Source organism: Pseudochaenichthys georgianus, chromosome 6, assembly GCF_902827115.2.
Source record: "Pseudochaenichthys georgianus chromosome 6, fPseGeo1.2, whole genome shotgun sequence".
NCBI classification, from domain to species: domain Eukaryota; kingdom Metazoa; phylum Chordata; class Actinopteri; order Perciformes; family Channichthyidae; genus Pseudochaenichthys; species Pseudochaenichthys georgianus.
Window position 1 is genome coordinate 13,846,926 of NC_047508.1, and position 16,047 is coordinate 13,862,972.

Here is a 16,047-nt window from a genome sequence, read left to right on the forward strand (position 1 = left end):
TTTCTTAAGCTCATAAGCTCATGACAAACTTTGATATTTTTACTGACTTACATATTTTTCTCCCCAATGATACACTTCTGGTGGCATTTCTTTCAGCATTTTATTTAGTGTTGATGGGTTATCCACCGGCACATAATCTCTCTGAAGTTAATAATCCACGTCATTCATTGGAATTACATTCCTCCTTCATCTATTGGTGGCCTCTGAGCCATTTCAGACAGACTGTAATCAGTTCAGCATGTCAGGAAAGTTTGCCACAGCCACGTTCAGCGGTGGAATTATGAAGATTAAAAGAGTTGAGTGTAGCAATCAAAGCAAGTTGCTTTCCCTTTACTCAAGATAAAAACAAGAAGGCCAGCAGCCCTGAGAGATTGATGAGATGTAATAGCATCATGTTGAAACCTGCAACTGTTTATATCATGCTGCCATGCTGGTAACCCACACAATTGTAGGAATATGTATTGCGAGTGTTTGGCATTCTTGGGATTGGTCTCAGTGGCCTGCAGTGTTGGGTTTCCCTGGGAAGAGATTGCAGTGTGCCGATTCAGCATGACGGTCCACCTCTCCCTCCTCTCACTTCTGTGTCACATTAGTGAAAATGATCAGGGCAACATTCAACCACTTGATATGACCAGTATGAATTCCTATAGAGGTTTCCTTAAAGAACTACAGCACAGAACCAACCCCCACTAGAGGCCGGCAAAGCTTCACATGAAGCCTTTTTCATTTTAAGGGACAGTTCACCCCAAACAATTGTTTTCCTCTTAAGAGATCAGTGCTTTTTTTAAATCAATTTCTATTGTTGTGAGTTGCCCATTGTTGGAGATATCGTGCGTAGAGTTGTCTGCCTTTTCTCCAATATAATGGAACGAGATGGTGCTGTGCAAAAAACATACATATACAATTGGGTCCTCATTGGCTTGGCTGTAACATTAGCTGGCTCAGGTGAGCTCAGGAGAGGATGTCTAGACACTGCTCTGGTTTCTGAATGTTTATATTCAGAAATATTGACTGCATTTTGATAGGCCATTGGAATAAAATATTGTAATTCTTAATCTTGGATTATCATTCATGATATCAGTTAGAAGTTTGAGAAATGTCTGCAATCTCGTGTTATCACTTTTCTAAAAAATGTCCAATTTAGCAAAAAACCACTGTATTTTTATGATCAAATAGTTTACACAAGAGACGAGCATGACCATAAGACTAGACAAGCTACATCAGGCACCATCTACTGGCACCTATAAACCCAGGACAAATCTTCTGTGTCTTATAGAGCTATAAAGGAATGGAACTCATTGTACCTTGCTGAAATAGAGTCCAGAGCTTCTTTCAAGAAGAGATTGAAGGGCCATCTACTAGTGACCATGTGAGCTGTGAACCCTAATTTAATTTATCGCATACATTGTACTGGTGGGTGTCTTATGACTTATGTCCTGAATGTTGCTGTATTATTGTTGTATTGTTTTAAGAGTCAGACCCCAGGAAGAGTAGCTTTTGTCAAGAGAAAAAGCTAATGGGGATCCTTAATAAACATAAACAACCAAAGAGCTATTAGGAGCTCTCTGGGGCCAAGCCTCAGAGAGAAGAACACATTACAATTGGCTGGAAGAATATTCATCCATCCATCTTCTCCCGCTTATCCGTGGTCGGGTCGCGGGGGTATCAGTTCCAGCAGAGAGCCCCAAACTTTCCTTTCCCTGGCCACATCAACCAGCTCTGACTGGGGGATCCCAAGGCGCTCCCAGGCCAGCGAAGAGATATATTCCCTCCACCTGGTCCTAGGTCTATCCCCCTGGTCTCTTCCCAGCTGGACGTGCCTGGAACACCTCCCTAGGGAGGCGCCCAGGTGGCATCCTAACTAGGTGCCCGAACCACCTCAACTGGCTCCTTTCGACGCGAAGGAGGAGCGGTTCAACTCCGAGTCCCTCCCGGATGACCGAACTTCTCACCTTATCCCTAAGGGAGACACCAGCCACCCTGCGGAGAAAACCCATTTCGGCCGCTTGTATCCGCAATCTCGTTCTTTCGGTCATGACCCATCCTTCATGACCATAGGTGAGGGTAGGAACGAAAATGGCCCGGTAGACAGAGAGCTTTGCCTTCTGGCTCAGCTCCCTTTTCGTCACAACGGTGCGGTGGAAGAATATTAAGTATGATTAATTAAAACAAAAATATATACATAGAGAGAATTGTAATAATGGTTCTTTAAGGAAAATAACAAGAAACCTAACGTATGTCATAGTCATAGACATAAACCATAACATCTTCTCTGTTCTTAATTGAACATTGTATCAATGTGTTTTCTCACACATGACAATAGGCAATTGTAAGTGTAAACCTTGTCTTTTTCTTGGAAAGTAGTAACGTTTTCGCTGCCAGTGAAGTTGTTCCCCTTACAGAGTAGAATTATTCAGTGATAATTGATTTCCTCACTTCGTTAAAATGCCTGGGAATTACAAGTCCAAGGAATGGCATGCCAGCAGTGGCTGGATAACAATCTGGTGGGCCCACACGGACATTAAAGGAGGAAAAACATTTGGATGGTTCACTAATGATTAAAATGCGTAAGATTACAAAAACAGCATGATATGAATCCAGAATATAGTGCAGAAGCTAGTGAAAAGAGGGATGTAGTCATAGGAAGACATAAGGTGTGCCTTCATGTAATGATCCAAAGCCATGACATGTATCTAAGTAAATTAGAAAGTGCGCTTTCTTTCTGTAAAATAAGTGGGATGACCTGTGAGACGTATTATTTACAAGGTAAATACAGGAAGGATGCATCATAGGAGTAGAGAGATAGAAAACGAAAAAGTAGTACAAAGCTGTGAACTACAATTAAGTAGAATATATGTATTTTTTTTAAATGGTGACTAAATAGGTCTAATAATATCAGAAGACCTTTAAATAACAGTTTTTATACGGTTGTTTCCTTCACTTCACCGGCTTTGAAAGTACCGGAAATTGCCATCTTTCTAGCTAAAGAAATAAAAGCTTGTGTGAGGCAATAATAAACATTACAAAATGGAAATAAACATTACAAAACATATCATGTGCGGCTTTATTTAGCTTAGTATTAATGCATTTCAAAGTATTTATCCGTGTTGTTTGTTCCAGTATATTACAAGTTGTTATTCAGTCAAAAGGCGCCATTTGCGAGCACTTTCGGTCCACTTATTTTGAAAGTCCAGACCGGAAGTTGTATCTGTAATAGCAGGCAGCTTGACAACGGTGTCACAGCTGGGAGTCTGGCTCTCTACAAGTTGAACAACAGCCATACGTCGCGAGCGAGCAAGTTGCTGCACGGATTTCCCGGAGCTGCACTTAAGTTAAGGTGAGGTTGCAATCAACGGAGTAACATATGTATTTGACTGCTACAACACATCGTTCGCCTTGCTAAAAATACACATACCGTACGCAGTTCGCCACTTTATAACTTGACGGTCGCTGTGTGGGTTACAATTTATTCATTGTATGTGGCTGCCTAACGGTGGACCGCGTCGAAAAAAGCTGAAAAGGGGTTTAAATATTGACCAAAGCGTCGGCGTGTGTCGCAGGTTATTGTTCCTAATCCATACGACGTCAGAAACAGTAATTTGTCAGAACTGAAAATGGATGCGTGTGATTGTGTTTGGTTCGTGCCTGCGGCTGAAAGGTGTAGAGTAGCCAGGGTCCAGCAGCATGGTGCTTTCTGGAAGTTTTTTCCACTCTGCGTGGTTGCCTGCTGCTCTTCCACCAGGCTTCGGGCACACTGATGTGATGCCAAGTGCCATGGTGGCATTAACTTTACACACACTTAGCGACCGTTATAACCTCCTCTCTCCGTCCACACGAAAGCCCTGGTCTGATTCGTTGTAAACATTTGGCGCTGTGTTGGCGAGAACCCCGCTGTTTTGACACATGGCTATATGGGGGTGGAGGCGTTTCAGGACACCCTGTTTTGGAAAGTGGCTCCCTAACAGTGGCGGCCGGTGTTCCGAATCAACTCGTTTCCGTGGGGTGCGTGGCTTTCGACTGAAATACACATTTCGATCGCTTTCTTCTGTCGTTTACATACATCTTTTGGTATATTTGGCTTCTTAGGAACACGTTGATGCACATGTGTGAGGTTGTGATTACGATGGCGATATCCGAACGCGAACAGCGAAGACTACAACAAGACAAACGAGTTGCTCGAATAAATCATTTAAACCAGCTATTGTTGCCCGACTTATTACGGAATATCGTTGTTAATGTCCAAGTCCATCTGTGTATACCTTCAGACAGCCTCTAAGTGAAGCACACAGTGTTTACTCACAGCTTGAAAGCAGCGTGGAGAAGTCTTCCTCTGTGTTAAACTGTGATCCTCCCAGGGAACTGGGACCCGCCCAGGTCAACATGTGTTACAATTTCTGTGTTACAATTTCTGTATACACGGTGACGTCACGAGCTACCCACAATGCAACGCGCGCCATATATATATATATATATATATATGCCATTTTCCTGGAGGTGCTAATATAAACAGCTAGCTAACGTAGCCAGGCAGAGCGCACTCGTTTATTTTTTCTGAATTAACGACCGAAGAAATCGCTGCATGTCTTCGGATTACATCTCTGGACTTGAGGGGTGTGCTCTAGGTCGTTACCAGCGTAAACTAGAGCTGTGTGGGTTGTCCGATTGCCCTTACAGACTGCCTGCAGATGTATGGACAAACGACTCTCGAAAGTGGCCTTCGTCGATTTTGGCAGCATCTACGTCTATCTTCTGGAAACACCAGGTGAATACCCCACTTATACAATAATATTATCATGCCAATGCATATATGTGGTATTTTAGAGTTGACTATTGATTAAGGCAATAGACTATGATATTCTGCTTGCACCTGAAATGGCGTATACCGGAAGTACGGTGTCGCCCTCGCCCCAAAACCTGTATGTGTGTGTGAAAGAATCTACCAGCGATCATGTTTAATATGAAAGACGACCCACACATGTATCCCTTATAAAAACGGTATTGTGCAGCACTCATCCAGATAAGATGTGACTGTTGTTACCTCGTTTTGCAAAGATAGCAGCAGAAATGTCATTGGGGATATTTAGACTTTAAAATGCTGCTTGGTCGTGAATGTTGGTGTCGGCAAACAATATTACGAATCCTCTATTCAAACATAATATTCAATGTGCATCGACATGAAAATAACAAAAAAGTTCATGCTGGACTCAAACCCGAGTCCCAACAGTAAAAATCAATCATGCCCTGCGTGTTATGAATGCGCCACGAATCATCACGTCCTAACAGATCACATTGTCAACAAGTTCTAGAAAAATGCTAAATGCAACCCGACATAGGGGTGGGCGATATGACGATATATATCGTCGTGACGATATTAGGTCTCCACGATATGCTTTTTCAGAGATATCGTCCTATCGTGAAAAAAAATAAAATAGCGGGAGGGGAAGAGGCTCTCCGTGCGCTGCGCAGGGGGCTATGACAGCGGACGGAGAGCCTCTTCCCCTCCCGCTCCCCCAGCCGGCAGGCATTTCATCAAGGGGCTCCTTATGAAAAGACTAGCAAACGGTGGAAAGACATAACTGACGCGGTGGCGTTTTATGTTTTTCCCTTCAGTTATGCTAAAGTCTTTTATTACACTTCAAGTCTACTCTAAAGTTTACATTTTAATTGTTTGGCACTGACTTTTCCTCATTGATGTTTTATGTTTTACTTGGTTATGTTTTACCCTCCTTTTCATGTTTATTGATGTTCACTGCTCACTTGCTCATTCAGGGTTTCATTTCTGAAATAAAACCAGCTTGAAATGCTATTTTGGTCTGTTACTCCTTTTTGTTTTAGTTTCTGTTACCTTGTAGGTGCTTGTACTGTTAAGTAACTTGAAAAATAACCATAATAACCGACATGAAAATATATATATATATATATATATATATCGTCTATCGTGATACTGCCTGAAAATATCGTGATAACATATTTTTCAATATCGCCCACCCCTAACCCGACATCATATTGATAATATAAGTCTAAATATCCCCAATGACATTTCTGCTGCTATCTTTGCTATCTGCAAACGAGGTAACAGTCACAGCTTATCTGGATGAGTGCTGCACAATACAGTTTTTATAAAAGATACATGTGTGGGTAGTCTTTCATATTAAACATGATCGCTGGTAGATAGCCACAGAAATCGTAACACAATTGAACCTGGGCGGGTCTCATTTTAACATGGGCGGGTCCCAGTTCCCTTAGAGGATCACAGTTTAACACAGAGGAAGACTTCTCCACGCTGCTTTCAAACTGTGAGTAAACACCTTGTGCTTCACTTGGAGGCTGTCTGAAGGTATACACAGATGGACTTGGACATTAACAACGATATTCCGTAATAAGTCTGGCAACAATAGCTGGTTTAAATGATTTATTCGAGCCAGGGCTCTCGACTAACTTTTTTCACCATCCTCCTGGAACCGTCCCGAAATACAATCTAAGCCGTCCCGAAATTAATGTGGACCGTCCCGAATTTAAAATGTTAGTTTTTCTACATTATCATTAGTTAAAATCATTCAAAGTGACCTTTTAACATAAATAAAACATCATACAAATCATTAGATGATAATTCATCAACCTTTTTATTTGAGTAAATCATTCAATCACATAAACAAAGGCCAAATATATTTAAACAAACACACAAACGAGAAAATTACTCTAATATTGAATCCAATCAAGTCCCATCCAATTAACAAAAAAATCCAACACTGTCCTGAAGACAGAACCCAGAGTAACCACTAACACAGTCAGGAGACCTTTACAAACGGCCCGCCCCCTCGCACACAGACGGGAGAGAGAGATCTCGTCTGGATTGGACAGCTCGAAAATACATCATAGACGCATGTTGTAGTCTTATTGCATATTAGAAACGGAGTTGGTGAAACTAAAACTGAGATATGTTTATGTAGCAATAATACATATGACATATATTTTTTAAATGTCTCCAGTACCGATAAAAAGTCCGATAACGTCGGAGCTTAACGTTACCACTGTCTTTAATAATTCCGGCCCGGGGCCCGTTTAATACCGGTGCTCGGCGCAGGATATTGCTAAGGGCTAAATACGATGGAGGGTTCTCATCTCAGCCTTATTGCCCATAGGGGATGTTAGGAGTAAGTAAATAAAGAGGCCGGCGCTCCAGGGTCTGGTTCTGCTGTGCGTTTTTGTGATGTAACGGTAAAACATTTCAGAATTCCTCCACGAGATGCCATTGTCATTGTACATCACTCAACCCGCGAAATACACACACTCAGTACATAGCTAGACCCGTGAATTTGTGGGCCAGGAATTCACGGGCACAGCCAGCTGTGCGGCTGGCTGAGGCCGAAAGCCAGCGGCACAGCTGTAGCTACGTACTGTGTGTGTGTGGGTATTTCGCGGGTTGCTAAATGTTTTGTGAGTGTGTTTATGTTGACAAGGAGGTTTAATAACTGTTTGCTACACAAAACGTGCAGTCGGTTTCATTTCATCTTCGTTTATAGTAGAGTTAGCAGGGTATTTTTATTTTAACTCTCGTCCCAAATTCGTCCCAAAATTATTTTTTATCCTCCCCGACAATATTTTTTCCGACGACGGGACGTCCTTAAGCTCGAGCCTTGCTTCGAGCAACTCGTTTGTCTTGTTGTAGTCCTCACTGTTCGCGTCCGGATATCGCCATTGTAATCACCACCTCACACACTGGTACTGGATGTGCATCAATGTGTTCCTAAGAAGCCAAATATACCAAAAGATGTATGGAAACGACAGAAGAAAGCAATCGAAATGTGTATTTCAGTCGAAAGCCACGCACCCCACGGAAAGGAGTTGATCGGGAAACAAGTTAATCCGGAACACCGGCCCATAGGGGCGCTAGGGACGCCGCCCCACCTCTTCCCACATACAAAAAAAATATTAGATACAAAATTTTTTTTTTAATTTTTTTTAAATTTTTTATTTTTAATGAACAAGGTAAATATCATACAATTGGTATCAGTAAAATGTATAATCTACAATAAAATCTCGTTTAAAATTGTGTTACGATGTCTAAAGTTACTGATAAGTCACATGTTTCCTGCCTGGCCTTGCCCGTGGCATTAGTTTATCATTACCGGGCGCCGTGCAAGGAGCCCCCGAGCCAAACAGCAGAAACCAGCACGTTGCAAAAGTCTCAATAGTAAACTGTGCCGCCGAAACATAATTTCGGCCAATCAGCGCCGTCAAATATTTTGGTCACGAGGGCGCTCACGTTGGCGCCCACGTTGGCGCCCACGTTGCTTACGTGCGTTGACGTGAGTTGTTTTTTAGACTCGTGAGTGACCAAGGTGATGCATTAGTTGGATGAGAATGGCTTCGTGTGCAGCAGTTGGAGTCGCCGGACCTCGGTCCCCGCCCAATTCCGTTCAAGAACTAATCTCCAATCCTTTCGAAAGGAGAAGTTTGGGAGATAAACTGTTGCTTAAAGACCTTGGACCGGACCAACCCGATTTGTATATATCGCAGCAAGTTCGTGAAAAAGACAAAACGTATCAACGAGGCTTCTCACGTAGCTGGTACACCAGAAAGGCATGGCTAGCTGGATGCAAACAGGTAAATGCTGTCTTTTGTTTCCCATGCTTGCTCTTCAAACAGCCGGGGACAGATACGATCTGTTCAGAAACTAGACAAAAGTTAAACAAGTACAAACCACAGACTGTCTGTATCATGGAGAATACAGTCGCTGGTTTATTTATGTCTGTATAGGCCGTTGTTGTGAGTGTGGACGGTCGGAGCATATATAACGTTAGCTTAGCCAAGCTCCATTTAGAAAACACACATTTTAAAAGAGTTTTTCGCCTGCCGTCTGTCTGCAGACTTGTCAAAGCATTAATTCATGGTTTCTACTAACGGGTATCAGTATGTTGTTAATTCGGCATCATTTTGAAATGTGTATTACAATTAAATCACGGTAAAATATGTTCATCTTGTTGTAGTTGTAGCCCCCTTGCCAGCGATTCTCTCTAGTTTAGTATACTCAGCCCGACTCAGCCTGGTTGTTCCTGGCCCTAGAACCACGATTTTATGGGACCAGAAAAACTGTGAATTAGGACCCGCTAGCCGGTACTAGGCCAAGTGGAAACGCAACCAAAAACGGGCTCGGCACTGTCTGTGTCATGGCGAATACAGTCGCTGGTTTATTTATGTCTGTAGGCCGTTGTTATGAGTGTGGAGTGAGCATATACAACGTTAGCTTAGCCTGCTCAACCCAATCTCCATTCAGAAAACAAGCATTCTAAAAGGTTTTTCGCCTGCCGTCTGTCTGCAGACTTGTCAAAGCATTAATTCATGGTTTTTACTAACTGGTATCAGTATGTTACGTCGGCATCATTTAGAAACGTGTATTACAATTTAATCACGGTAAAATATGTTCATTTTGTTGTAGTTGTAGCTCCAGAGCGCGTCTTGTTTGAATGATGCGAGTAGCTGGCAGCCGCGGTGAAACTCGAGCGACTAGAGCGATGCGATAGGAGCGTTTAGAGCAAAGCGAATATTCGCATCGCGTCCGGTCTGAACGCAGCATTAAAGCGAGCTCCGCGCTGCACTGGAAACGCGCCATTACATCACCAGAAGTCCTAATTTAAGGGGTAATTTCTCCCAAAAAAACTGTTTTTACTCACTATATCAACAGCCCCACCAAAAATATTTTCCACCAGCCACCACTGCTCCCTAACTATTCCAACTGGCAGTGGCATAAAGCACTTTTTTGTTGGGTTTAGAAGCTTCAAATAGTAGGTTTGAGAGTCAGAGATGCGGATGCAGATGCACACACTTCATGGCAAAAAAATAAAATTAAAATAAGATTGTGCTGCATTTAAGAAGGCTTGATTGGAAAACGTTGGCTGTGATCCCAATTTCGAAATACTTTTCCCCAGAACTTGTTTTGTTCAACAGTGTACCAGAGTACACTGTACCACACAACAAGTACCAGAGGAACTTAACCAATGTTAATGGAGAAATTAGAGTGACTCACATTTTAAAATCGTGTATTAAATACTGTCTACTAATTGTTTTTTACCATCTATATATTGTTTATTTGTAAAGCAATTGACACAATTTTGATCAAAAAGATGATGCTACATACTTTTGTCACTTTATTTTCACCCTGTTGAAATTTCTTTCAATAAGAATCACATTGCCTTAGTGTCGTCTCACTTTTAAAAGCCTCTGTCTGATGTAAATGACTTTATTTAGAGAATGTAAACTACATGTTGTACTAAGTAAACTCCTTCAAGCTGCAGTCCTGAGCTAGAAGTTTCCCTGCTTGTTTGAATGTGTTTTCTGAATTGTACAAGACCCTTCAAGATTCAAAGACCACATTTAGAAGGAAGCGGATCAAAAGGTTAAACTGCTCTAACCCATGACAGAGAGACTTTTATTGTCACCATGACCGTGACTCTGCCGCTACACAAAGACCTCTTTCCCCTCTCCATGGTCCACTCAAGTGTGTTATTCATTCTACCCCTGAAAATAGACTCTTCTCTTTAGCCTTATTTGCCCCCGCCAGCTCTTCTCTTGACACTATTTCATTTACAAACCCAAACTCTTTTGTTTTAAAATGATACAAAGTCAGATTGTGTCCTCTGCTAGTATATGCAAAACTAGTTTCCATGTGAGATCCCTGAGGTTTGATGCAAAAGAATATGAGCAGTAATGAATGATCAGTGACTAGCAGTCATTCTGATCTCAGAGCAGCAGCCGCATTCTTGGCGCGCACTACTTTCTAAGTGTTGCCCCAGGAGGAGTTTGTAGAGCTCATCTGCTCCACGGTGATAGAAATGCTGCTTCACCCGGGATGATGTGGCTAGACCAGCTGGCTGTTCTCTGACTGCTTTTTGACAATCTCACATTCCCCAAAGCCAAGCGCACGATAATCACCCATCGCCGAGGAGGACACCGAGCTACTTAGGCAGACTGAAGGCTTTGCAGTTTTAATCACTCGTAGGCCGTTTATCTCTCGCTTCTACTTCTCTGCGCTGTGAACACCTTGATGAATCACACTTCTGCATATGTTCTGGAAGGCAGGTAGTGGATTATGTGGTGGGTGTGATTTTCTTTTTAGCCAATGGGGAGGGCTTGAAGAGCTTCCGCTGGAAGGGTATTTGGCTTTCCCCCCCCCTTTCTCTTAAGCTCTGTCTTCTTCAAAGCATTGTGTGCTGCTGTTGCTTTCGGATCGTGTGTAGCCATGAACAATCACAGGTATGCGATCTGTTCAATGGTTGTCTCTCACATCAGAGAAGTGCAGGAGACACTCACTTCAGTGGGAAAAGTGCTGTTGTATGGCTCTCGTGACAATCCGATTTCTTTACATTGCTTTTCATGTCCTAGTTTGGTCAGATTAGTGCTCCAATGGTCTAAACTGTGTCTTTCTATACTTCTTGTCACAGGAGATTTATCCTAGTTGTCACTGTTCCGTAGTTTTATGCATTATATTGCCTTTTTTGAATTTCTGTCAGTTTAAATGAAACCTTGTCTGCACTTACGTCGGACCAATTGCCTTGAGGGTTTTATGTAAACTGAGCTGTTGGCTTTATATTGACAGAATCCATGCTGTCGGGTTTCTCTGTCTCTGTGTGAACTTCAATTATTTTCATTTCTAGGATCTGAATTCTGTATTTTGTTGTTATCCATAGGCAATAGGGGTGTAACGGTACACGTACCCGTACCGAAATTATTCGGTACGGGCCCTTCGGTTCGGTACACATGTGTACCGAACGAATATAAAGTTAAACGTAAAAAATTGAGAACGTGAACAACTTCTTGGAAGTAATCTCAGGTGCTGCGTCACAGCATTCAGAGTAATTTGCTCCCATTGTGTTCAACGCGTCATAGAGCAAACAAGTCATTTCATTGGACGAGCTGGTCAGAGGGATGCGTTCACAGTAGTCAGTAATTTGAGGAACTGTCGAAATGGCGAACGCAGATAAAGTTGAGCTCGAAAATCCTCCAGCATCATTGAAGTCTCCGGTTTGGGAACATTTTGGTTTCACAGTTACGTACAAGGATGACGGACAAAGACAGGTGGACCGAACCAAAGCTGTTTGTCGGCATTGTTCAACTAAAATTGGTTACGCGGCTGGCAATACATCAAACTTGCACACTCATTTGAAAAGGCATCACGCGAACGTGAATATCACCGGTACCAAAAGACTGAAGTGCAAACCCAACTCCCACTAGCATGTAAGCCTCCACCACTCGCAAAAACATCAGACCGAGCCAAAGCTATTACAAACGGCAAATATCCTTATGTTGCCATGTTAGCAAAGTGCTACCTGGCTGTGTCTGCTTCTACCTCTGTCCCTAGCGAGAGGGTGGTCTCCACAGCAGGAGACATTGCTAGTGCCAGCAGATCTGCCCTTTCGGCAAGCAATGTGGACAAGTTCATCTTTCTTTAAAACAACATGAAAATACAATGACAAGCAAGTCCTAATGTCAAACTGGCTGCTTAGTACAGTACAGTTCAAATACAGATGATTTCAGTTCATCGAAAAGCTGCACCTTAATGTTTATTTTATTATATTTTATATTTATTTGAGTGAATATTCACAGTTTAATAATAATTAAAAACCCAAAACTAATAGTTTATGTTTTGTGAGTAGGCCTACTAGTACAATAAAGTTCAAATACAGATTATTTCAGTTCATCGAAATGCTGCACCTTAATGTTTATTTTATTATATTTTGTATTTATTTGAGTGAATACATTATTCACAGTTTAAAATAATTTTAAAAAAATATGTTATGTTTTGTGATAATTTTTTCTGCTGTACGAACGTACCGAACCGAACCGTGACCTAAAAACCGAGGTACGTACCGAACCGAAATGTTTGTGAACCGTTACACCCCTAATAGGCAAACATTCAAACCACTTGGGCTTTGCACATTGCCTGCTGAAGTGAATGTGTCCCTCAAGTGCTAATCATTGTAAAAACACTGAGCTCATTTGTTGAAACAGCAGGAGGGAGAAACATAAACGGTAAAAGAAAGTTGATGGGGCGGAAAAAAGTGACAACTTTTGTTGTTCCGTATATGTTTCCCCCTGGAGTACAACAAACACCAATCAAAGGCAAAGCAACACCTGCGCACAGACTGGGAACATCTTGCAAGTGCTGGAATGCACATTATTAGAGCGCCATAACTCACTAACAGCAGGGGAAAGGGCTGAATATTAAGAAACCTGTCTGGTTCTGGGATCTCTCACTGATGGGAGGCAGAGGGGCGCATAAGTTGTTCCCAGCTCTCTGCAGGCTGCAAGGTCAAAGTCCAAACTGTTTCCCTGTAATAGTGCTCTGCAGCCAGCTCACAGAGATGAGCGCCTATTGGCTTCTCTAATGGGCTGGAGCTCAAATAAAAGATGACAGCATCCCTACCACCAAGGAATGTCACCTCTGTGACATTGTTATCATTCAGAGTTTTCATTGTTTGTGACATTATGGTAACTTTTCCACTGTTGTTATTTGAGAATGTTATCAGCCAGTTTCCATTTTAATGCTGTGACAAATAATTGTATTCAAGAGCGTTGACAGAAACTCCAGTTAAGTTGTTCCATTACATGCACACACCTAGGGCTATATATTGGCAAGCATTTAGGATATGCATCATAATACAGGGATAACAATGTCTATCGCCATACTGTAAACCTTTTCTTACTATTCATTTAGTCCTGAAATATGTTATCAATATAAGATGCATTCACCTAGTTTTTGAGAACGAAACGGTATCAAAAAAGATAATACCGCAATGTTTAAGTTAATATTTTATACACCTTCATGAAAGTCCTCTGATCAGGATGTGCGTGGCTGAACTTCTGTCAGGAATACCCCAGGGATTACTCCTCGGACCATGGTTGATTTTAATTGGTGTGAAAGGGTGATGGCATATTCAATTCAGCCATTTTGGTTATCTTTGTTCTTTTAATATAGGGTTCTCTGATTGAAAATATGAATCTCATCTTCAGTTTTGCATGAAATCGCCCCATGCCAGCGTGTGTGGGTGCGCTGGCACTGGTTCAGTTCTCTAGTGGCTTGCTTGGCCAACTGCTTTTCTCTCTAGTCCTAATTTGTTGCTTTGTATTTTTGTCATTTAAACTTGAATGTACTGAAACACAATGGGTGAAATGTGCCAAGTGCACAACAGTTTTCTAGAAGCAGAATCATTAAGTAAATGAGGGAAACATAAGGAGCAGTCATTTGGTAATGCTGGAAAATGAAGTGCTCTCTACTAGGGCTGTCCCGAATACCATTTTTCGGGCTCCGGATATTCGGTAGTAATCAGCCGCAAATATTCAGCCCGCGCGGGCGGGGTCAGCAGCGAAACGCTTCAACACGTGTATTTCGGTTTATTCACGGGATTCATTTGGTTATTCTACAGTATTGTTGTGTTATAGTTAATGTATTAACCCAATTTGTGGTTTTTGAAATTGAAAAGGATATTGCATTGTGTTTGTTACTTTCGTTGCAGTTGTATATGTCTTAAGTGTAATTTGGCTAGGCTTCCTATTTTGTATGGACATGCTATTATTTTGAAGGAGATTCGCACTGTTGACAGGAAGTTGTTGTTGCTATGGAAACAATGTAAAGGAGAAAAAGTAATATCTACATATAAAGACGGAGAAAGTAAACAATAACGTTTATGGTTAAGTGTTAGCACCCCCCGAAGAGGCACAAGCTCTTACGTTGATATTGGAGATTTCAATAAATTCTATTTGGCAGCCGCAGTGCAAAGCGGCTGCCAAAAATAACTGGAAAAAAAAGAATATCTGAATAACGAAATTGAAACCCGAATAGTACTCCAACGAACGGATATTCGGATATTCGGGTACAGCCCTTGTCTCTACTTAAATGTATCCTCCTTCTCTCTGTGCAACACAAGAATATATGATGGGTGTTTTTTTTGTTCTAAACTCCATTATAACCATACTGAGGCATACACTTATCACTGTCATGTCAAATTGGGTATCCAAGGCATTGGATCAGCACTCTGAAGGGGTTTTCAAAATGTTCTGTCTGGCTTTATTCATGTCAAATCGGCCATTAGAGTGTTTTTCCTATCAGTTATTTTTTCGCTCCAAATGGCCTCTGACTGATCTCAGGATTCACCAAGAACCACGTCTCTTCTTTGCTCCTTTTTCCTCTTGTGTTCATACATTTGAGTCATAAATCCCAGCGATGGTTGCAAATGTAGCAGCTACCATCATAACAAACCTAACTCTCAGACCAAACTGTTGGCGTTTGCCTTGCATTGTGGTTAACGTAGGCGCTGTGCAATGAGAGTCCAGCAATGTTATAGGAATGCAATGTTAAATCAGTGCAGTATACTCTTTTGAAGTAAACCCATAACGTGAGTGTAACTCTACAAGTCAAACAAGTTCAGAGTAAGAACACATGTTATATCAGTGTCTTGCGTCTGGTTTTTGTAAATGTTTATTATAAGCATGGATCCTCTTTTATTAACTACACTTTTGGAAAAGTGTAGCCACAAGGGCAGTGCTCACTTCCTTTTAGAGAAGGAGAACAACAGACTCAACAGTCTGACTCTATTTGCGTTGTTTTACTCTGCTTTCCTAATTCAATTGACCGACCTTACTTAGTTCTGCCCACGTGGTTCAAGTGTGGAAGGAACTGCGTGGCATTGGAGGCAAAACAGCCTCAGGTCCAGCTCTCACCCAAGAAAGGGGAACACACGGCAAACGAGCCTATTGCTTTTCCGTAATTCACCAGTAATGAGAAAGGCTACTTGAGAGTTTGACATGGCTGCTGAGCCACAGTCCAAGTCCAGATGAGACGGGCCCTGGGGCGGGGATAACACAGGCTTGTCCCGAGACATTTTCCCATGGTGATAAGGACTTGGCCAGATGTTTGTAATACATATTCACACTGTCTTTGACTGAAGCCAGAGACGCCCCACAGAGTGTGTGAAGAAGCTGATCTAAAGAAGGCTGGAGAGTGTGCCATAGTATGAATGACCCTGCAACCTCGCTGATAATAGTCTTACT

General features: G+C 42.0%; 1 protein-coding gene across 2 annotated transcripts in view; it reads left to right on the top strand.

Moving 5' to 3' along the window:
* The first annotated feature begins 3,251 nt into the window (after positions 1 to 3,251).
* LOC117448125 (solute carrier family 45 member 3) overlaps positions 3,252 to 16,047 on the top strand; it is a 55,610-nt gene continuing 42,814 nt past the window's right edge. The window contains exons 1-2 of one of the 2 annotated variants that reach the window (XM_071203465.1): positions 3,315 to 3,337; positions 4,675 to 4,762. The gene's annotated coding sequence lies outside the window, so the exon portion shown is untranslated. Of the gene's footprint in view, positions 3,338 to 4,674; positions 4,763 to 16,047 lie in introns of both variants that reach the window. The other variant, XM_034085261.2, reaches the window with a different exon arrangement.